This window comes from Lolium perenne, chromosome 2 (genome assembly GCF_019359855.2).
Source record: "Lolium perenne isolate Kyuss_39 chromosome 2, Kyuss_2.0, whole genome shotgun sequence".
Classification (NCBI taxonomy): Eukaryota; Viridiplantae; Streptophyta; class Magnoliopsida; order Poales; family Poaceae; genus Lolium; species Lolium perenne.
In genome coordinates, this window is record NC_067245.2 from 242,015,250 (window position 1) to 242,038,112 (window position 22,863).

Here is a 22,863-nt window from a genome sequence, read left to right on the forward strand (position 1 = left end):
AGCAGAACTGCTCTGGTGTCTCGTTTTTGTGCAGAAATCCAACTTTCAGGAAAATCCTCGGAATTTATGCAGAAGGCCCTATTTTCCCAGAATACTGACGGAGCCAGAAGGACAAATCAGGTGGAGGCCCGAGGGCCCCACACCATATGGCAGCGCGGCCCAGGGGGGGCCCGCGCGGCCATGTGGTGTGGCCCCCTCGGCCGGCCTCCGACGCCCTCCTTCGTACTATATATTGCCTTCGACCTAAAAACGCACGGAGAGAAGTCGAAGTCGCCAGAAAGCCTCCAGAACGCCGCCACATCGCGAAACTCCGTCTCGGGAGCCATAAGTCTCAGTTCTGGCACTCCGCCGGGACGGGGAATTGGAGGAGATCATCGCCATCATCATCACCGACGCCTCTCCATCAACCAGCCATGCTTCCCCCATCCATGTGTGAGTAATTCCCCCGCTGTAGGCCGAAGGGGATGGTAGGGATTGGATGAGATTGGTCATGTAATAGCATAAGATTGTTAGGGCATAGTGCCTAGTGTCCGTAATTGGTACTTTGATGATATTGTTGCAACTTGTTATGCTTAATGCTTGTCACTAGGGCCCGAGTGCCATGATCTCAGATCTGAACATGTTATTATTTCATCATGATATTCATTGTTTATGGTCTTACCTGCAAGTTGTATACACATGTCGCTGTCCGGAACCAATGGCCCCGAAGTGACAGAAATCGGGACAACCGGAGGGGATGGTAGTGATGTGAGGATCACATGTGTTCACGGAGTGTTAATGCTTTGCTCCGGTACTCTATTAAAAGGAGTACCTTAATATCCAGTAGATTCCCTTGAGGCCCGGCTGCCACCGGCTGGTAGGACAAAATATGTTGTGCAAGTTTCTCATTGCGAGCACGTACGACTATAATTGGAACACATGCCTATTGATTGCTTTGTACTTGGACACCATTTTATTATTATCTGCAAATGCCCTGCTATGATTGTTACATGAGTTTCTCTCATCCATGCAACGCCCGTCATCCGTCCCCGTGCCTACAGTATTTTAATCCTGCTGTTTACTATAATCACTACTGCTGTCTCTGTTACTCTCGTCGTTATTTCACTATCTGCATCGCTATAAAATTGTTACTATCGATAAACTCTTGCGAGCAAGTCTGTTTCTGTGTGCAGCTGAATTGAAAACTCCGCTGTTAAGGCTTCCAAGTGTTCTTTGTCTCCCCTTGTGTCGAATCAATAAATTGGGTTATACTACCCGCGAAGACCGCTGCGATCCCCTATACTTGTGGGTCATCAAGACTCAAGTCGGGCGCCGTTGCCGGGGAGCATAGCTTTATTTGGAAGTTCACTTGGATTGATATTGTTCGCTGCAAATTCTCCATCATGGGTAAAGCTCGCGATTCTAAAGTCACCATATTACCATCCACTACAAGAAAAGGTACAACTCTGAGTACCTCTGCTACACTTGATTCACCATCTGTGATAAGTCAACTTGTTTCACCGCCACAAGCTGGTACGTCTGCTGAATCTGAAAACTCTCATAATATTGATAATGTTTCTGCTGTGCTTGATGATAGTGGTTCATTGGGATCCTTTCTAGATGCTACAATTGCTAGGTCTAGACAAATTGAAAATGCTGAAACTCCTAATGAAAATGCCACTACACCTGTTAGTTCACCTGAACTTGATTATTCTAGTGATGATCCTAATGAAGATTATGTGGAGCTTAATGATGATTTTATTAATAGATGCAATGCTACTGATGCAAGAAACATTAAAAAGTTTCTTACACAATATACTGTTAGACATAAGCTGTCTCCTGATCCTGAATTTGCCACATCTCCTATATGCATTAAGGATAAAGATTATGATTTTTCTCTTGATCTATCTCATATAGCTATTGTAGAGAAAGCACCCTTTTGTGGTATTGAAAAAGAAAGTGTTGTAGAACACATGAATGAACTTTCTTCTATGAGTAGCTTGTTCTCCGATGATGACAAGATGCGTACTTACTTTGTCATTAAGATTTTTCCTTTCTCATTAAAGGATGATGCTAAAACTTGGTATAATAATTTTCCTCCTGGTTCTATTAAAAGTCCAGCTGCTTTGCGTGATGTTTTCTTTCGAAAATACTTTCCTGCTAGTGCTCAACATGCTGCTTTACAGAGAATTTATAGGTTTGACCAGGGAGATGAAGAGAAATTGCCTGCGGCATGGGCAAGATTTTGTTCTCTTATCAGAGCTCGACATGGACATGATTTAGAAAAGAATGATCTACTTGATATATTTTATAGTGGACTAACCATTGAATCTAGAGCATATTTGGATAGTTCTGCTGGTTGTGTTTTCAGGAAAAGAACCTGCATTTAAGCTGAAGATTTATTGGCTAGAATAAGCCGGAATCATGATGATTGGAATACACCTGAACCAGCTCCAACGCCAATATTGAAGAAGAGGGGTTTAATTGAATTGAATGATGATGATATGCGGGAAGCTAAGAAGTCTCTCAAGGAGAAAGGTATTAAATCCGAAGATGTGAAGAATCTACCTCCCATAGAGGATATATGTGAGATAATTCCCCCTTCATCCATGATTGAGGTAAACTCCCTTCAACGCTTTACTAGGGAAGATATTCCGTATTCAAAACCTCCTGCGCAATGCTTAGATGAGTTTGATAATTATATTGTTAAGCAAGAAAATTTTAATATGAGAGTAGAGAATCACCTAATGGAAAATTCTAAAGCTATTAGCAATTTGCATGATATTGCGCAGGATGAGCTCAAGAAACTTGGAGAGAACCATGATCTACTCCAAGAATCCTACAAAAAGGCTCTTGAATCAATGAAGGATCCCATTGATGTTGAAAAGCTTGCTTGTTCCTCCACTTCCTTTACTAGTGAGCATGCTAAACTTGTTGAGGAACATGTTCGTTTACAAGAGGAACTTTCTTTGCATGTTGAGGCCAATGCATATCTTGAATCCTTGGTGACCAAATATGGTCTTGACTAACATCCTAATGAATCTTCTTGTGAGAAAGCATCTATTCTTGAGGAAAATGTTAGGTTAACAAAGGAACTTGCAAAGTTCACCACCGCCAAGAACAAGATGGGATTGGATGACCTCTTGAGTAAGCAAAGGTCAAACAATCAAAAGTATGGACTTGGATATGTTCCCAAGTCCCACAAGAAGAACAACTACAAGAAGGAGAAACCCGCTCAAGATAAGAACAAGAAGGTCACTAATAATGGCAAAGCCTCAAAGGGCAAAGCCACTAGTGGTGACCGCACGGGGCCAAACGATCACTATGCGTTATTTGTTGATTATTATGGTGATATCTATGCTAACTATGTTGGCCCTCCTAATGGCTATGCTTATAGAGAGTACTCAATTTGGGTACCAAAAGATATTGTTGCCATTGCAAAGGAACCCATTAATCGATGGGTTCCTAAATCCTCTACTTGATTTTGTAGGGGTATTCCTCTGGTGGTCCAAAATGGGTGTTTGATAGTGGATGCACCAATCACATGACCGGAGGAAGAGGTGTGCTTGATCAATTCATTGAAGATATCAACAAGAAGTCAAGCATCACCTTTGGTGACAACTCAAAGGGAAAGGTACTTGGGTATGGCAAGGTAGCAATCTCTAAGGACTTGTGCCTTGAGACGGTTATGCTTGTTGAATCCCTTGGCTATAACTTACTTTCTATATATCATCTTGCCGATGCCGGTTACAATTCATATTTCACTAATTATTGTGTGAAAGTCTTTAGGAGTGACAATCTCAAATTGGTCCTTGTTGGATATGTGGAGAACAACCTTTACGTGGTTGACCTCTCGAAAGAGAGCCCCTCTCCCTCCACATGTCTAATGGCGGCCAAGCATGAAGAAGGTTGGTTGTGGCATCACCGCCTTGGTCATGTTAACATGAGAAATCTTAAACAATTCCTAAAGGGTGAGCACATTGTGGGACTAACCGGCATTTCTTTTGAGAAAGATCATGTTTGTAGTGCATGTGTAGCCGGAAAGCAACTCAAGAAGAAGCATCCTATCAAGAGTATTGTTACCACATCTAGGCCTTTGGAGCTCCTTCATTTGGATCTCTTTGGGCCATCACATTATGATACTCTTGGTGGAAGCAACTATGGACTTGTCATTGTTGATGATTACTCAAGATACTCTTGGGTCTTTCTCCTTAAGTCTAAGGCGAGACCCATAGAGAGTTCATCACCTTCGCCAAGAAAGCTCTACGTATGTATGAATCCGAGATCAAGGCAATTAGGACCGACAATGGCACCGAATTCAAGAACTACAATATGCAAGAGTTTGTTGATGATGAGGGCATCAAGCATGAGTTTTCGGTGCCATACACCCCTCAACAAAATGGTGTTGTTGAAAGGAAGAATCGGACTATCATTGAGATGGCAAGAACCATGTTGAGTGAATTCAACTCACCCCACAACTTTTGGGGAGAAGCTGTCAACACCCGGATTTTTAAGTCCGGATGCCTATTATGTCATACATCGCAATCCCAGGAATATTGTTGTTGCGAGGCATAATAGTTAAGTATCACAGTCATCATTCATTACAAACCATATCGTCTTACAATTGGAATCACATGATCCATATTACACGAATAGTTGATCTATTGATCAACACAAAAAAAAAAGTTCATAGCGGAAGTGTAAGATACAAGGACTCTTTAGTCCACAGGCCAACGTCTGACGTCAGAAGATTCCCTAGTTGTCGTAGACATCTTGGTTGCCGTCATCTTGATAGTTATGCTCCTCTTCATAGTCTGGCCATTTGAATAGCCAGGGACACAACCGTGAGTACTTTAAAGTACTCGCAAACTAATACTAGTGTAAGTGCTAGACATTTCTAGTAAGGTTTGCTAAGCTCTAGTTTATTGGCATAAAGCCAATTTTAGTTCACAAGTATTTGAGTAAAACCTTATTCATGTGCTAACTAACTCAAGTGGGAACATTAGTGTCATTCCCACCATTCAAGTGGTGATTTCAATTCAATTCACCATTTCACAAGTCATTTCACCCATTTCATTTCAACATCTTTTTCAAGAATTTGACATTGGAAACTGTATGGCCTTTCCAACCGTCCGTATCCATGGACACGGCTATTCAAATAGATTGACACTCTGCAGAGGTTGCACACTTGTGCCACAACATTTGATTTCATCCGTCGGGATTACCCCGAATCATCGTAACACGGTACGTGGATCATCAACCATAACCTTTCACTTATAAATCCTAGTATGAGCACCTCTCCCCATGAGCTTGGCCTCCCAGTGAAGACCAACTGTCAACCTGGGAACTGCACAGGGCTTGGCTGTACAATTCACCTCAATTCACATCATTTCTCAACAACGGAGGTGATACGTCCAAAACGTATCTACTTTTCCGAACACTTTTGCTATTGTTTTGCCTCTAATTTGTGTATTTTGGATGCAACTAACACGGACTAACGCTGTTTTCAGCAGAACTGCTCTGGTGTCTCGTTTTTGTGCAGAAATCCAACTTTCAGGAAAATCCTCGGAATTTATGCAGAAGGCCCTATTTTCCCAGAATACTGACGGAGCCAGAAGGACAAATCAGGTGGAGGCCCGAGGGCCCCACACCATAGGGCGGCGCGGCCCAGGGGGGGGCCGCGCGGCCATGTGGTGTGGCCCCCTCGGCCGGCCTCCGACGCCCTCCTTCGTACTATATATTGCCTTCGACCTAAAAACGCACGGAGAGAAGTCGAAGTCGCCAGAAAGCCTCCAGAACGCCGCCACATCGCGAAACTCCGTCTCGGGAGCCAGAAGTCTCCGTTCTGGCACTCCACCGGGACGGGGAATTGGAGGAGATCATCGCCATCATCATCACCGACGCCTCTCCATCAACCAGCCATGCTTCCCCCATCCATGTGTGAGTAATTCCCCCGCTGTAGGCCGAAGGGGATGGTAGGGATTGGATGAGATTGGTCATGTAATAGCATAAGATTGTTAGGGCATAGTGCCTAGTGTCCGTAATTGGTACTTTGATGATATTGTTGCAACTTGTTATGCTTAATGCTTGTCACTAGGGCCCGAGTGCCATGATCTCAGATCTGAACATGTTATTATTTCATCATGATATTCATTATTTATGGTCTTACCTGCAAGTTGTATACACATGTCGCTGTCCGGAACCAATGGCCCCGAAGTGACAGAAATCGGGACAACCGGAGGGGATGGTAGTGATGTGAGGATCACATGTGTTCACGGAGTGTTAATGCTTTGCTCCGGTACTCTATTAAAAGGAGTACCTTAATATCCAGTAGATTCCCTTGAGGCCCGGCTGCCACCGGCTGGTAGGACAAAAGATGTTGTGCAAGTTTCTCATTGCGAGCACGTACGACTATAATTGGAACACATGCCTATTGATTGCTTTGTACTTGGACACCATTTTATTATTATCTGCAAATGCCCTGCTATGATTGTTACATGAGTTTCTCTCATCCATGCAACGCCCGTCATCCGTCCCCGTGCCTACAGTATTTTAATCCTGCTATTTACTATAATCACTACTGCTGTCTCTGTTACTCTGCTGCTGTTATTTCACTATCATCGCTATAAAACTGTTACTACTGATAAACTCTTGCGAGCAAGTCTGTTTCCAGGTGCAGCTGAATTGAAAACTCCGCTGTTAAGGCTTCCAAGTGTTCTTTGTCTCCCCTTGTGTCGAATCAATAAATTGGGTTATACTACCCGCGAAGACTGCTGCGATCCCCTATACTTGTGGGTCATCAAGATCAAGCTTTTCGGCGCCGTTGCCGGGGAGCATAGCTTTATTTGGAAGTTCACTTGGATTGATATTGTTCGCTGCAAATTCTCCATCATGGGTAAAGCTCGCGATTCTAAAGTCACCATATTACCATCCACTACAAGAAAAGGTACAACTCTGAGTACCTCTGCTACACTTGATTCACCATCTGTGATAAGTCAACTTGTTTCACCGCCACAAGCTGGCACGTCTGCTGAATCTGAAAACTCTCATAATATTGATAATGTTTCTGCTGTGCTTGATGATAGTGGTTCATTGGGATCCTTTCTAGATGCTACAATTGCTAGGTCTAGACAAATTGAAAATGCTGAAACTCCTAATGAAAATGCCACTACACCTGTTAGTTCACCTGAACTTGATTATTCTAGTGATGATCCTAATGAAGATTATGTGGAGCTTAATGATGATTTTATTAATAGATGCAATGCTACTGATGCAAGAAACATTAAAAAGTTTCTTACACAATATACTGTTAGACATAAGCTGTCTCCTGATCCTAAATTTGCCACATCTCCTATATGCATTAAGGATAAAGATTATGATTTTTCTCTTGATCTATCTCATATAGCTATTGTAGAGAAAGCACCCTTTTGTGGTACTGAAAAAGAAAGTGTTGTAGAACACATGAATGAACTTTCTTCTATGAGTAGCTTGTTCTCCGATGATGACAAGATGCGTACTTACTTTGTCATTAAGATTTTTCCTTTCTTATTAAAGGATGATGCTAAAACTTGGTATAATAATTTGCCTCCTCGTTCTATTAAAAGTCCAGCTAATTCGCGTGATGTTTTCTTTCGAAAATACTTTCCTGCTAGTGCTCAACATGCCGCTTTACAGAGAATTTATAGGTTTGACCAGGGAGAAGAAGAGAAATTGCCTGCGGCATGGGCAAGATTTTGTTCTCTTATCAGAGCTCGACATTGACATGATTTAGAAAAGAATGATCTACTTGATATATTTTATAGTGGACTAACCATTGAATCTAGAGCATATTTGGATAGTTGTGCTGGTTGTGTTTTCAGGAAAAGAACTCCAGACGAAGCTGAAGATTTATTGGCTAGAATAAGCCAGAATCATGATGATTGGAATACACCTGAACCAGCTCCAACGCCAATATTGAAGAAGAGGGATTTAATTGAATTGAATGATGATGATATGCGGGAAGCTAAGAAGTCTCTCAAGGAGAAAGGTATTAAATCCGAAGATGTGAAGAATCTACCTCCCATAGAGGATATATGTGAGATAATTCCCCCTTCATCCATGATTGAGGTAAACTCCCTTCAACGCTTTACTAGGGAAGATATTCCGTATTCAAAACCTCCTGCGCAATGCTTAGATGAGTTTGATAATTATATTGTTAAGCAAGAAAATTTTAATATGAGAGTAGAGAATCACCTAATGGAAAATTCTCAAGCTATTAGCAATTTGCATGATATTGTGGAGAGAACCTCCAATGATTTTAAGATGCTTGTTAAACATTTTCAAATGATTCAAACTCAAATTGATCAACTCACTAAAGTGCAAAATGACTTGCTAAATAATAATTCTAAAGAGAAACATGCTTATGAAGTAACAACTAGAGGTGGTGTCTCTACCCAGGATCCTCTATATCCTGAAGGGCACCCCAAAAGAATTGAACAAGATTCTCAACGCATTGAACCTAGTGCTCCTTCTAAGAAGAAAAAGAAGAAGAAACATAAAAATGTTGTAGAATCCTCTGAACCTGCTAATGATCCTAATAGTATTTCTATTTCCGATGCTGAAACTGAAAGTGGAAATGAACATGATAATGATAGTGATAATAATAAGAATGATGCTTCTGATAAAGAAGAAGTTGAAGATGAACCTGAAAAGCATGGTAAAAATAAAAAGTATACTAAAGAAGATTTTATTGCTAAGAAACATGGTAATGAAAGAGAACCTTGGGTGCAAAAGCAAATACCTTTTCCTGCTAAGAAACTAAAATCAAAGGAAGAAGAACACTATAATAAATTTTGTGATTGGATGAAACCTTTATTCTTGCAAATCCCTTTGACTGATGCTATTAAATTGCCTCCTTATTCAAAGTATATGAAAGATATTGTTACTAACAAAAGGAAAATCCCCAATGAGGAAATTTCCACTATGCTTGCTAATTACTCTTTCAATGGCAAAGTGCCAAAGAAGTTGGGCAACCCAGGTATACCTACTATTCCTTGTTCTATTAAGAATAATTATGTTAAAACTGCTCTATGTGACTTGGGAGCCGGTGTTAGTGTTATGCCTTTTTCTCTTTATAAGTGACTTTATTTAGATAAATTGATACCTACTGATATATCTTTGCAAATGGCTGATAAATCTACTGCTATTCCTGTTGGTATATGTGAGGATGTTCCTGTTCAAGTTACTAATAACTGCTTGATATTAACTGATTTTGTTGTGTTGGAAATGCCTGAAGATGATAATATGTCTATTATTCTTGGGAGACCTTTTCTTAACACCGCAGGGGCTGTTATTGATTGCAATAAAGGAAAGGTTACTTTCAATGTTGGTGATAAGGAGCATACCGTCTATTTCCCCAAGAGGGTTGATAAAGTATGTGGAGTCAATACTATTTCTAATGTGCTATCAAAATTGGAACTATCGATTGTCCTATATATGAGCCTAAAGAAGGTTATCAAAATCTTATGATTGGATCCATATCAATACAATTCAAGGTAACATGATTGATTTGAGGTTTATTTCTTCATATGCTATGTAAAATTTATTCGGTGGCAAGACTTGATCAACCTTGTTAACGAATACTTTTTTGCTGTAGCACTTTTGGTTTGCAACATCTCTTTCTTCCTCCACTTGTCTTATTTGCTGTAGCACTTTTGGTTTGCAAAGTTCCTTAGTTAATTAGAGATTTCAAAAAATTTCCTGGCCAGTAATAATAAACTTAATACCCAGAAATGCGCATTTTTCAAAGTTTTAAAAATTTTACAAAAATTATACCGTTGGTCCTATTTTTCGAAGAGGCACCTGGGAGCACCAGAGGATGACCTGTGGGGCACCCCAGGGGGCCACCCCACCAGCCGGCGCGACCAAGGAGGGGGGCGCGCCACCCTGTGGTGTGGGCCCCTCCTTGCCCCACTACTTCATCTTTTCCTCCCAGACTCTTCTCTCTCCCGAAAAAACTCGAACCAGCTTTCTCTCACTCGCGTTTTTGCTCAAGAGCTCAGGATTTCTCGATCTCTTTGCTCAGCCCAGATTTCTGTCTGAAATTTGGCACATTTGCTCTCCGGTATGTGACTCCTCCGCCTATCCAAGTAGAATTTTGTTTGGTTGAGTATATCTTGAATATTTTGCTGCAGTTGGTAACATGTTTAGTGAGCTTGCATGCTTGTTCTAAGGGTTATAAACTAGTTTTGATGCATGATTAGCACTCTAGCAAGTTCCTATAGTAGTTCCCCTTGATTATATGTCACCAAATCAAATTTTATATTGTTTGTTGAAAAATTCAGAAAATGGAGTGGAATAGATATCAACTAAACCAACAAGAATTGGAGGTGCAACAAGTCATGAGAGTGAACCGTGAAGAGGGAGTATACCCCTCTTACTACCCGTGCGCAGATTTCATGAGAAGCGCAGGAATATTGGAAGATTCAGAGTCTAATTTCTCGTGCAGGGTTGAGTGATTTTGTTGATGGAGAACCAAGCCAATATGCAAAATTGACTATGTCTGTTGTGCATGACTTTAAGTTTAATTGGTCGCGATCTAACCCCACAGTTCAATATAAGATTTATAATAAAGCTGTCAACTTGCCATTCAGTGATTTTTGTGTAGCAATTAGAGTACCGCAATGGGGATCATGCGAGAAGATAAGGGGATCGCCGCGAGATCTCTTAAGCCTCTTCGAGATGATTTGTCATGGAAGGAGTTTCTCAGAGGATGGTGGTAAAATTACTAGCATTCAACTCCCAGCTATCCGCTACTTTGCTTATTTCATTACTGAATGCGTTCTTGCTAGAAAGAGTGGTGGTAAACTATCTATCCAACATTTAGCTTTTCTAGATGCGGCACTGCAAGGTAGTAAGACTTATAATTTGGGGGCATTGATAGCTTATAGACTTGCTACTAACCGTGAGAAAGGTGGAATTTGTGGAGGTCTCATCGCCTCTCGTTTGCTAGCTTTGCATAATGTAGAACCTCACCATCTTGATATTCAACTTTCCATAGAAAAACTTGACATAGTCTCTATGATTAAACATGAATTTGTTTCTGCTTCATCTAATTTGGGTAGCCTGTTTTACAAGATGACATTTTATAAGAAAGTTTGGAGAATAACTAAGAAAACTGAGAAACTAGTAAGATTGCCTGCGCCTGTTCTATTTAACCTTGATTCCAGGGAAGATTGGTCAGTCACAGAAGATGCACTGAATGCACACATAGAGGGAGGAGGCCATCATGCAAGAGGCAACACGGAGGAGGCCGAGGAACACCTCGACTCATCATCCGATGCAGCAAGTTCCTCGCATCAACATGTTGGATATGTGGAGCCTCCACGCTTTTCTTCTGCACAGGAACCTTACTATGACTACGCCATGCATTACCCACCGGCGAGGAACAGCGACCCTCGTTGGGGTTGAACTCCACTTAGGACAAAAGCCTAAGCTTGGGGGGAGGTATACCGGCATCACTCATTCTTTGCATATTATGATTGCTGGATACTTGTATATACTTGTTTTGTTGGTTTGAGTGGTTTTCTAATGAGAGGGAGATGATATTTGGGGAAGTGCTGCCTGAAAACAGATTCTGGACTGTTACCGAAAAAATTCCCAAAAATAGCCAGAACAGTATTTTGCGAAGCCAATTTTTGTGCATGTTCCCCAGGTTGTTATCTAACTTTCATTAGTTGAACACTTTTCGATTTGAGCAGTGGAAGAATTTATTAAAAATCGAGTACTGTACTGCTGTCAAGTTTGACAAATTTCTGCTGCTTTGTGTTTATGTGAGTTTTCTAGTTTGCTATTTCTTGTTTTTGTTTTGTTTCCTTCCAAAACAAAAAAAGACCAAAAATATTTCTGTTGTTTCTCTTCACCATTTGTTTGCTTTGGTTTCTTGCATTTGTTTCGCTTTATTTGCTATTGCTAGTTTGCTATAAGAAAACCCAAAAAGATTTTGCTTTGTTCGCTTGTTTCCTTTTGTTCTTGTTTCCAATTCGAAAACTCCAAAAATATTTGCTGTTCTTCTTTGGTTTGTAAAGTTCATCATGAGTTCAATGGTCTTCGGTGGCTGGAGCGTGGTTTTCATTTCATATTATCCAAGCTACACAAGTGAAAGGCAATAATGACGATCTACGACAATTGGATTGTGGTGAGAGGCTGGTATGAACTCTATTTGTTTTCATTTTTGTACATATACTCATCCATGTGAGCATGCTTAGTGGTTCATGTGAGGTATATGTTATTTGAGAAAGTCTAGTAGGTTATGATCTCTCATGTTTAGCTCCAATTTATTAATATGAGTAGCATGTCATGGATGTTTGCTTGCATTGTTTTATTCATAAGTAAGTATGTCATTTTGGTATCCTCCTCTGAATAATTCATTTATATCGACTTGGCACATGCTCACGCATGCATATGACTGAACAAAAGTCAATTAAGCCTCGATGATTTATATTGCTTCAGAGTTCTTGTATCACTTTTATGCCTCCGTTAATTTATTTTGCCGCAAGCATGATTATGACGATTCTCGCTCTCTTGATTTGTCGCTCCCCAGTCTTTTGCTAGCCTTCACTTGTACTGAGCGGGAACGCTGCTCGTGCTTCCAAACACCTGAAAACCAAGTTGTTCCAAAGTGTCCACCATAAATACCTATGCATGGCATTTCAAACCATTCCAAGTAAATTCTCATGCGCTACCTTTAAAACCTTCAAAATGCTTCTCAATTTGTGTTAATGTTTCATAGCTCATGAGGAAGTATGTGGTGTTTAACTTTCAACCTTGTCATTTACTCTTGACGGACTTTCATTATGGACTAGTGGCACATCCGCTTATCCAATAATTTTGCAAAAAGAGCTGGCAATGGGATTCCCAGTCCCAAATTAATTAACTTAAATAGACACTCCTCCATGGTATGTGATTGTTGGACGGCACCCGAAGGATTCGGTTAGCCATGGCTTGTGTAAGCAAAGGTTGGGGGGAGTGTCATCATAATAGAACTAAAATAAAAAGGCACTCCTTCATGGTATGTGATTGTTGGCAGGCACCCGAGGATTCGGTTAGCCATGGTTTGTGAAAGAAAGGTTGGAAGGAGTGCCACATAAACATAAAAATAATTCATGGGAGCCGCTCTTGGGAGTCCGGTTGGCAAGGTAGTTGGTGTACCCATTACCATTCGTTGACAACAACAAACACCTCTCAAAATAATTTTACTCCTGTTTAAAAAATGAAAAGCTCTAGCGCATGTTAATCCCTGCTTCCCTCTGCGAAGGGTCAATCTTTTACTTTTGTGTTGTGTCTCCATTCTTTCTTTGAGCACTATCTTGAGAGCACAACTGTCATTCTTAGTATAATATGCTTGTCTCAAAATATGATTGATTGTGGTATAACTTTGATGCTTTTATCTTTGACAATCACTACTTCTAGTCTTTCTATGAACTTCAGAGGTGCCTGGGCATTTATGTTTTGCCGATCAAATACGGGCAAGCGAGATACCACTTTATCATACTCTCTTATGAACATTGCAATCCTACTTATATACATGGTTCATGATGCTTATTATTAATTGTTGGTACCTCTCCATGATTGACATAGCTGTTAGATGATCTTATTTGCATGTATCTCATTATGAACTGTTTAAGTATTAGCCATAGCATGAGAATATATACATCATATGAGCAAATGTGTTCGTGAAAGTTCTTTTATCGCTCAGTTGTTAACTGAATTGCTTGAGGACAAGCAATAAGCTAAGCTTGGGGGGAGTTGATACGTCCAAAACGTATCTACTTTTCCGAACACTTTTGCTATTGTTTTGCCTCTAATTTGTGTATTTTGGATGCAACTAACACGGACTAACGCTGTTTTCAGCAGAAATGCTCTGGTGTCTCGTTTTTGTGCAGAAATCCAACTTTCAGGAAAATCCTTGGAATTTATGCAGAAGGCCCTATTTTCCCAGAATACTGACGGAGCCAGAAGGACAAATCAGGTGGAGGCCCGAGGGCCCCACACCATAGGGCAGCGCGGCCCAGGGGGGCCCGCGCGGCCATGTGGTGTGGCCCCCTCGGCCGGCCTCCGATGCCCTCCTTCGGACTATATATTGCCTTCGACCTAAAAACGCACGGAGAGAAGTCGAAGTCGCCAAAAAGCCTCCAGAACGCCGCCACATCGCGAAACTCCGTCTCGGGAGCCAGAAGTCTCCGTTCTGGCACTCCGCCGGGACGGGGAATTGGAGGAGATCATCGCCATCATCATCACCGACGCCTCTCCATCAACCAGCCATGCTTCCCCCATCCATGTGTGAGTAATTCCCCCGCTGTAGGCCGAAGGGGATGGTAGGGATTGGATGAGATTGGTCATGTAATAGCATAAGATTGTTAGGGCACAGTGCCTAGTGTCCGTAATTGGTACTTTGATGATATTGTTGCAACTTGTTATGCTTAATGCTTGTCACTAGGGCCCGAGTGCCATGATCTCAGATCTGAACATGTTATTATTTCATCATGATATTCATTGTTTATGGTCTTACCTGCAAGTTGTATACACATGTCGCTGTCCGGAACCAATGGCCCCGAAGTGACAGAAATCGGGACAACCGGAGGGGATGGTAGTGATGTGAGGATCACATGTGTTCACGGAGTGTTAATGCTTTGCTCCGGTACTCTATTAAAAGGAGTACCTTAATATCCAGTAGATTCCCTTGAGGCTCGGCTGCCACCGGCTGGTAGGACAAAAGATGTTGTGCAAGTTTCTCATTGCGAGCACGTACGACTATAATTGGAACACATGTCTATTGATTGCTTTGTACTTGGACACCGTTTTATTATTATCTGCAAATGCCCTGCTATGATTGTTACATGAGTTTCTCTCATCCATGCAACGCCCGTCATCCGTCCCCGTGCCTACAGTATTTTAATCCTGCTGTTTACTATAATCACTACTGCTGTCTCTGTTACTCTGCTGCTGTTATTTCACTACTGCTACTGCTATAAAACTGTTACTACTGATAAACTCTTGCGAGCAAGTCTGTTTCCAGGTGCAGCTGAATTGACAACTCCGCTGTTAAGGCTTCCAAGTGTTCTTTGTCTCCCCTTGTGTCGAATCAATAAATTGGGTTATACTACCCGCGAAGACTGCTGCGATCCCCTATACTTGTGGGTCATCAGGAGGCAGCCTCGGCATAACCCCTATGACGTGTGTTCAGAGGGAACCCATACTAAGATACATAAACTTCCAGTTAAGCCCTACCCATAATCAGGTATTGTGGGGGTACTCAATATTGGAAAGGTATCGCATTCAAACCAATATCATTTTTATCAAAAATCACCATCTTCTCTTGTTCATATTCACCTTCAAAATTGATTCAATGAAATGATTTATCATTCCAAGGTTTCAAAAATTCAGTTCAAAGTCACATGTTCCCATCTAGAGTAGTCAAGTTTTAAATAATTAGCACTAGCTCTAGTCATGAGGGGTGCTATCTTGCTTTGCTAATTTGAGACTAACTTTACTACTCTAGTAACCACCTTTCACTTAGACCAAAGTTAACTATAAAAGTAACTCTTGGAGAAAACAAGTAAAAACTTGTAAGGTAGAAACTTGGGATAGGCTTAAGACAAGAAAGGTAAGACTATGGTGCCTTGCCCCAAAGGGGCTTTGCACTTTGCAAGAATATTAGCTTGAAACATTATAAATTGCAATAGTCTAGCTTGCATTGGTGTTAGCTTGCCTTGGTGGTTGAGGTGGTCAAAGTGCTCTTCTTCTTCTAGGTAGAATCCTTCCTCTTCCTGGTATTCTCCGGCACTAGCGTATATACATGAATACGAGGATACAATCACCAATCAACACTTAAGTAACCTTAATTAGCCTTAATGTCTCACTCCAAATGATCTAGCATCCTCACTTAGCATTGCTACTTAAAATTAATCTAGGGTTTCTTACTTAGTGTTAGAGAAATAATTTCTCTCCTTACATATGTAAATGATAGTTTCCATATAGTTCTTGAGAAATAATTTCCTCTCATTGAATCTTCTTAAGATTTAATTTCCTCAAACAATTATACATAAAATCATGTTGACATAAGTCAACCATTCATCATCATTTGAGGAATTGATTTAAATGAGGTAGAGTACCTCATACCATTTAATAATGCCTATTATGATTTAAATTCACCAAGCATTTCATTTGAGAGTATTTGACCAGGGGTCAATACTTCATATGAAAGTATTTGGGACAAGATTTAAATGAAGTGAAGCACTTCATATAATTTGCATAATAGTTTTGGACAATTGTTATCACCAGAATTTGACCGGATCAGAGGTGGGCCATGATTAAAGATGGGCTTGAAGAATATACATGGAAGATATACATGAATCGGCCTTGTGCACGAAGTTTGGGCTAGTTTGCCCGTGTATCTGTAAATATAGTAGGATACGTGTCGGTTAGTTAGAATTTGGCTCGTACACGGTTGGGATTATTCTCACGTTAGAAAGTATACGGACTATAAATATGTATCTAGGGTTATTGAGAAAAACAACAATCACGTTCACCACAAACCAATCTAGGCGCATCGCCAACCCCTTGTTTCGAGGGTTTCTTCCGGGTAAGCATCATGCTGCCTAGATCGCATCCTGCGATCTAGGCAGTATACGTTTATTCGTGTTCATGCGTTGCTCGTGCTGAAGCCTTGTTGATGGCGAGCAACGTAGTTATCATAGATGTGTTAGGGTTAGCATTGTTTTACCACGATACATGCTTTGCTCCATGCTATCCCTAGACGTCTAGCCGCCTTTACACCTATCTTAGGTGTAAGGGCGGCACCTTGCTTGATCCATGTTTAGTAGATCCGATCCGTTATGATTGCTCCTTGTTCTTCAAGGATTAGTTTAATATCTGCATAGTTAGGCCTTGCAAACGGGTTGAAGGATCCAGTAGCGCGTAGGGTGTAGTTTGCTAGCCCTAGATAAGATGTTCCGGGGATCAACTCTATGTTGGTTTTTAGGCCTTATCTAGGGCTGGTTTATTATCATCTTACGTGGCTGCCAGGCTCAATCACGTGTAGGATGTTCCGATTATGCGGTGAAAACCCTAAATCGTCGTAGGTCGTTTTAGCTTTATGTTGATCAAGCAGGACCACCATGTGATCGTAGACCTCATACGAACCATGGGTGGATCGGCTCCTTGAGCCGATTCACAGGACAACCTGAGAGCCGATTGAGGCTCGTATTTAATGTTTACGTGTATGCCATGCAGGAAACTAAGCGAAGCAGATCATCACCTTCCTGACCAGATATAGGTCAGGTGGCACGCCCTTGCACCAGCATCGGGACATGCGTGCCGGAGCTTTGCGGGCCGTCGCTCGAGGGACCAGGGCCAGCCGCAGTTCTGGGAGCCTCTCGGCTCTTCGTGTTGCCCGTCGTTGCTCGCCGGTGGGTTTCGGACGCCAACACATTCTGGCACGCCCGGCGGGACAGTCTTCAACGTCAACGGCATCATCATCCGAATCTGAGATGGCGGAAGGTCCTCCAGTCACGTACGAGGATCTGACTGAGGAGCTCAAGAAGAAGTATGACGATGTCAAAGCTATCTTCGAAGCCAACCTCATCGGCTCTTTCCAGAGGACCCGCTCACACGGCATCAGGTGGAAAGGGTTCTCACCTGAAGGCGCGCTCGATGGAGTGGACCTGTCTACCCCTTCAGAAGAACGCACCAGGTCTCTGCGTCAGGAGGTCAATCACATGGTAGCTCATTCGCTACACCGCCATTCTGAGAGCCTGGTGAACGCTTTGGAGCGTGTCGCGCTTCGGGTGATCCAGGAAATCATGAGACACCAGTACTCTCCGTCAGGACCTGCTCTAGGGACTCACCAAGGAGAGATACCACTCCAGACCCGACCGCCGCTGCCGTTCGCGCTGGCAGCACCAGAAGTGCCGAGTTCACTGGCATTCATCGTCTACAAGATTGGTGGTGATCCTAGTGATTACCAGTTCTTGTATGAAGCACCCAAGGAGATCCCGCACGGATACACGTGCACATATGTGCCGGACTGCAGTAACTGGGCACTCACGAGCCAGACTGCAACAGCAGGGGTTTCTGGAACAGCAGGAGGGGCCTCTGGATCAGATCTTGAGAAGCAGACGTGCCTAACTAAGTATGCCACTCCAACAAATCTCCAAAGCTCAACTCCTGCAGCTAGCTCGGATCTTGAGAAGCAAGCGTGGCTAGCTAAGTATGCCACTCCAGCAAATCTTCAGAGCTCGACTCCTGCAGCTAGCACTGCGGATCAGATCAGCACAATCTTGAGAGACCAGTTCGGCATGGTGCCGAAAAGGAGGGCAATCGGCTATTCCAAGCCGTACCCCAACGAGTACGATTTGATCCCGCTACCACCCAAATATCGGCTCCCTGAATTCTCCAAGTTTAGTGGGTCAGATGGCTCCAGTTCAATCGAGCATGTGAGCCGATATTTGGCGCAGCTGGGCACGATCTCAGCGGCAGATGCACTACGCGTGAGGTTCTTTGCACAGTCCCTCACAGGATCGGCTTTCGGGTGGTACAGCTCGCTGCCACCAGATTCAATCCGGACTTGGAAGCAGATGGAAGAGCAGTTCCACATGCAGTATCACTCAGAGGCTTCCGAGGCTGGCATTGCCGATCTAGCACAGGTACGGCAGAAGCGCGGAGAAACAGTGTCAGAATACATCCAGCGCTTCAGGGCCATCAGGAATCGATGCTGTTCGGCTCGTTTGACTGAAAAAGAGGCAGTCGAGTTGGCGGTGGTGGGTCTCGCATCGCCGATCAAGGATATGGCTTCCCAAGCAGATTACCCTTCGCTGGCGCATATGGTTCAGAAACTGTCATTATATGAACAGCGCCACCCAGAGTTGTACCAGGACAAATTCAAGCGTGTGGTAGTCCTGGTTGAGACAGAGGAAGATGAAAGCTCTGCGGGAGATCAAGAGGTAGCAGTGGCTGAATGGACTCGGGGGGCAAGCCCCGTGTCCTACAAGTGGGTTAAGCCACAAGGTCCTCCAAGAGGGTTTGACTTCGACGTGACCAAAGCTGAGCAAATTTTCGACCTCTTACTCAAGGAGAAGCAGCTAAAGTTACCCGAAGGCCTCAAAATCCCCACGGCACAGGAGTTGAACGGAAAGCCATACTGCAAATGGCATAACATGTTCACCCATACCACCAACGACTGCAGGGTGTGGCGTCAGCAGATCCAAATGGCGATAGAGCAAGGGCGTCTAATCTTCAGCCAGTACGCCATGAAAGTCGACACGCACCCCTTCCCCGCCGTTAACATGGTGGAGTTCACTTACCCTGGGAGGTGCCAGCCAGGTTTCTCGTTCAGCATTAACATGGTCGGGCCTGGACACCACTCTGGTAAGGACAGAGACGGGGGCACCCGCTCTTGTGACAAGGACAAGGAGGAAGCCGCTCCACGCGATCGGATCCGACGCGATGGCAAGCGCTACATCACAGAGGGAGAGGTGAAGGATGTGCGATATCAACGACCTCTCTCTGATCATCTCCTCAACAAATATGTGAGTCAGTACGACCAGCGCCGGCGATACAGCGACGATGACGAAAGAGATCGTCTGGCTAGCAGGGACGCCAGGAGATATCGTCGGCATGATCGCGACGAGGAGAGATATGAGCGCCATGCCAAGGAAAAATCAAGAGAGCAGGACGACGTGGACAAGCACTGGGATTGTCCCTTCTTCAAACACTGCTGGGATTCAGGAATGAGCCGATTGCCCACAATCGGCAACTGCCCAGAATGTAGACACAAGAAGAAGAGCGCAGGAGACGTGTCAGTGTTCAAGCGTCTGGGACCTCTCCCGTTTCGGAACAGGCAAGCTGAGTCCTCTCGGGTGGAAGATCTCGAGGAGTTGGAAGACGACGATGAAGAAGAAGAAGATAAGTACCACCGGCCAAGGTGGTGCCCTGATGGACTCAGCCGTTCCCAAAAGCGTAGGGTTCAGCGACTACGTGGCTTGGAGGAAGCCAAAAGGTTATACCTGCACACGTTAAGGAAGGCGCGGCCTGATCTAGCCGCGAAAATTCAGCGAACTCTGGACGAGGAGGGTCGACCACAGAAGAAAGAGTGGCGCCCCAAACAGAAGAAAGCCGATGATGAGACATCGGCTGGCACAAACATGGTGTTCATCCTTCCAGCGGAGTTTTGTGCTCCTGGAACAGAGGAAGCACCTGTGGCACAACTTGACTGCGGCCCAAGGCCGGTTATCTTTGAGAAGCCACGAGAAAGAAGTTACAGACACCTGAAGGCCCTGTACTTACGAGGTTATATCAATGGGCAGCCAGTCAACAAGATGCTGGTCGACACCGGAGCGGCAGTCAACATCATGCCATACTCCATGCTACGTCGTTTGGGACGGTCTAGCTCGGATCTGATCAAGACCAACGTCACATTGAGCGATTTCAACGGCCAAGCATCAGAAGCACAAGGTGTTTTGAACGTGGATCTGACCGTGGGGAGGAAAACCATCCCTACGACATTCTTCATTGTCGATAGCAAGAGCACCTATGCTGTCCTGCTAGGGAGAGATTGGATCCACGCCAACTGTTGCATTCCATCCACGATGCACCAATGCTTAATACAGTGGGATGGAGATGAAGTCGAGGTCGTCCACGCAGATGACTCAGCCGAGATCTCAACGGCTGGCATGAACGTTTGGGAGACGGCAGGCCAAGAGCCACTCTCCGGCATCACTTTGGACGACTGTGAGCGCATCGACGTGACAAAAAATGGGGTGAGGCTGGTCTTATCCACCGGCCTGACCGTGTAACAAGAGCAAAGGCTATGGACGTACGTGGCAAGGCCGATCCTTGTGATCGGCCCCAAAAAATAAAAAAGTGATGATCATGTCTCAAGCATGCCACGTAGTCGTAGTAAAGCACGAACAAGATGTAAACCTTCATTGAGCAATGCAATCAAAATGGGGGCCGATTCCAGCAATCGGCCCATATTATTATCCTCGCCATACGTTTTGCCTGTGTTCAGCGTCGATCTAACAGGTGACGGAAAGCTAGGGTATGGGTTTACATCGGCTGATGAGCTAGAAGAAGTCGACATTGGTCCTGGGGATAAGCCACGACCAACTTTCATCAGCAAAAAGTTAGATCCACATCTCAGGAGCCAGATGATAGCCCTGTTAAAGGAATACCCAGATTGCTTTGCATGGGATTACACGGAGATGCCTGGGTTAGACAGGAGCATCATTGAGCATCGGCTCCCTCTCAAGAAAGGATTTCGGCCGTTCCAACAACGAGCACGTCAGATGAAGGCCGAAATTCTCGAAGAAGTCAAGAAGGAGATAGAGAAAATGTTAGCCACCGGGTTCATCAGGCCATGCAGGTACGCTGAATGGATCTCCAGTATCGTACCTGTAGAGAAAAAGGACGGCCGATGGCGTGTGGCCATAGATTTCCGAGATCTCAACAGAGCCACTCCAAAGGATGAATACCCAATGCCTGTGGCAGAAACATTGATCAATGCAGCTGCTGGCCACAAGGTGTTGAGTTTCATGGATGGCAATGCCGGCTACAACCAAATTTTCATGGCTCCAGAAGATATACACAAGACTGCATTCAGAGTACCAGGATCAGTGGGCTTGTTTGAATATGTGGTCATGACTTTTGGGTTGAAAAATGCCGGTGCAACATACCAAAGAGCCATGAATTATATTTTTCATGATCTGATCGGCAAGTTGGTGGAAATCTACATCGATGACGTGGTGGTCAAGTCTGTCTCCTTGGAAGGACACTTGGATGATTTGCGACACATCCTAGACCGAACTCAAAAATTCGGGCTGAGAATGAATCCGAAGAAGTGTGCCTTTGGTGTGACGGCCGGTCAGTTCCTAGGGTTTTTGGTTCATGAACGAGGAATTGAGATCGGCCTGAAAAGTCAGGAGGCAGTACGTACCATGCAGCCGCCTACCACGAAGAAGGAGCTCCAACGTCTTATCGACAAGATCAACTTCGTCCGGTGGTTTATCTCTAATCTGTCAGGACGAACCGAGCCGTTCATGGCGTTGGTGAAGATCAAATCTGATGACGAGTTTCACTGGGGGGCAGAACAGCAGCAAGCGTTTGATGAGATCAAGCGGTATCTAACAACGCCGCCTGTGCTAGTTCCACCTCAGCAAGACATGCCGTTCTATATCTACTTATCAGTAGCTGACACGTCCATCGCTTCAGTGGTGGTGCAACTCTACGAGGGTGTTGAAAAGGTCGTTTTCTACCTCAGCAGAAGGATGTTGGATGCAGAGACAAGGTATCCTGAGGTCGAGAAGTTATGCCTCTGCCTATTCTTCACCGGCACCAAGCTTCATCATATCTTGTTGACGGCAGAGATCATCGTCATATGCAAGTCAGACGTTGTCAAGCACATGCTGTCGGCTCCTGTTCTGAAAGGCCGACTTGGTAAGTGGATGTTTATGTTATCGGAATTCGATCTCCGGTATCAGCCTACGAAAGCAGTCAAGGGACAAGCGTTGGCCGATCTCATAGCTGAACGGATCAATACTAACATAGCAGCACTATCTGTGCGTGCATGGGCTATGTTCTTCGATGGATCGGCTTGTGACGATGGTTGTGGCATCGGCATTCTGCTTGTGTCGCCTCGGGGGGCAACATATTCCTTCTCTATCAGGCTATCTACCCCTTGCACCAACAATGTCGCTGAGTATGAGGCAGTGCGCAAGGGAATGGAGTTGCTTTTGGAAGCCGGGGCAGAGGCGGTGGAGCTTTTTGGAGACTCGAAGTTGGTGATCTCCCAGCTCACGGACGAATACAAGTGCGAGAGTGAGTCACTCTTCCCATATTGGATGGAATGTC

At 43.9% G+C, this 22,863-nt stretch overlaps 1 protein-coding gene across 1 annotated transcript in view; it reads left to right on the top strand.

Annotated features, from left to right (window-relative positions):
* The window catches only part of LOC127329250 (uncharacterized), a 94,936-nt gene that overhangs the window by 12,018 nt on the left and 60,055 nt on the right, over nucleotides 1–22,863 (top strand). The window lies entirely within an intron of this gene.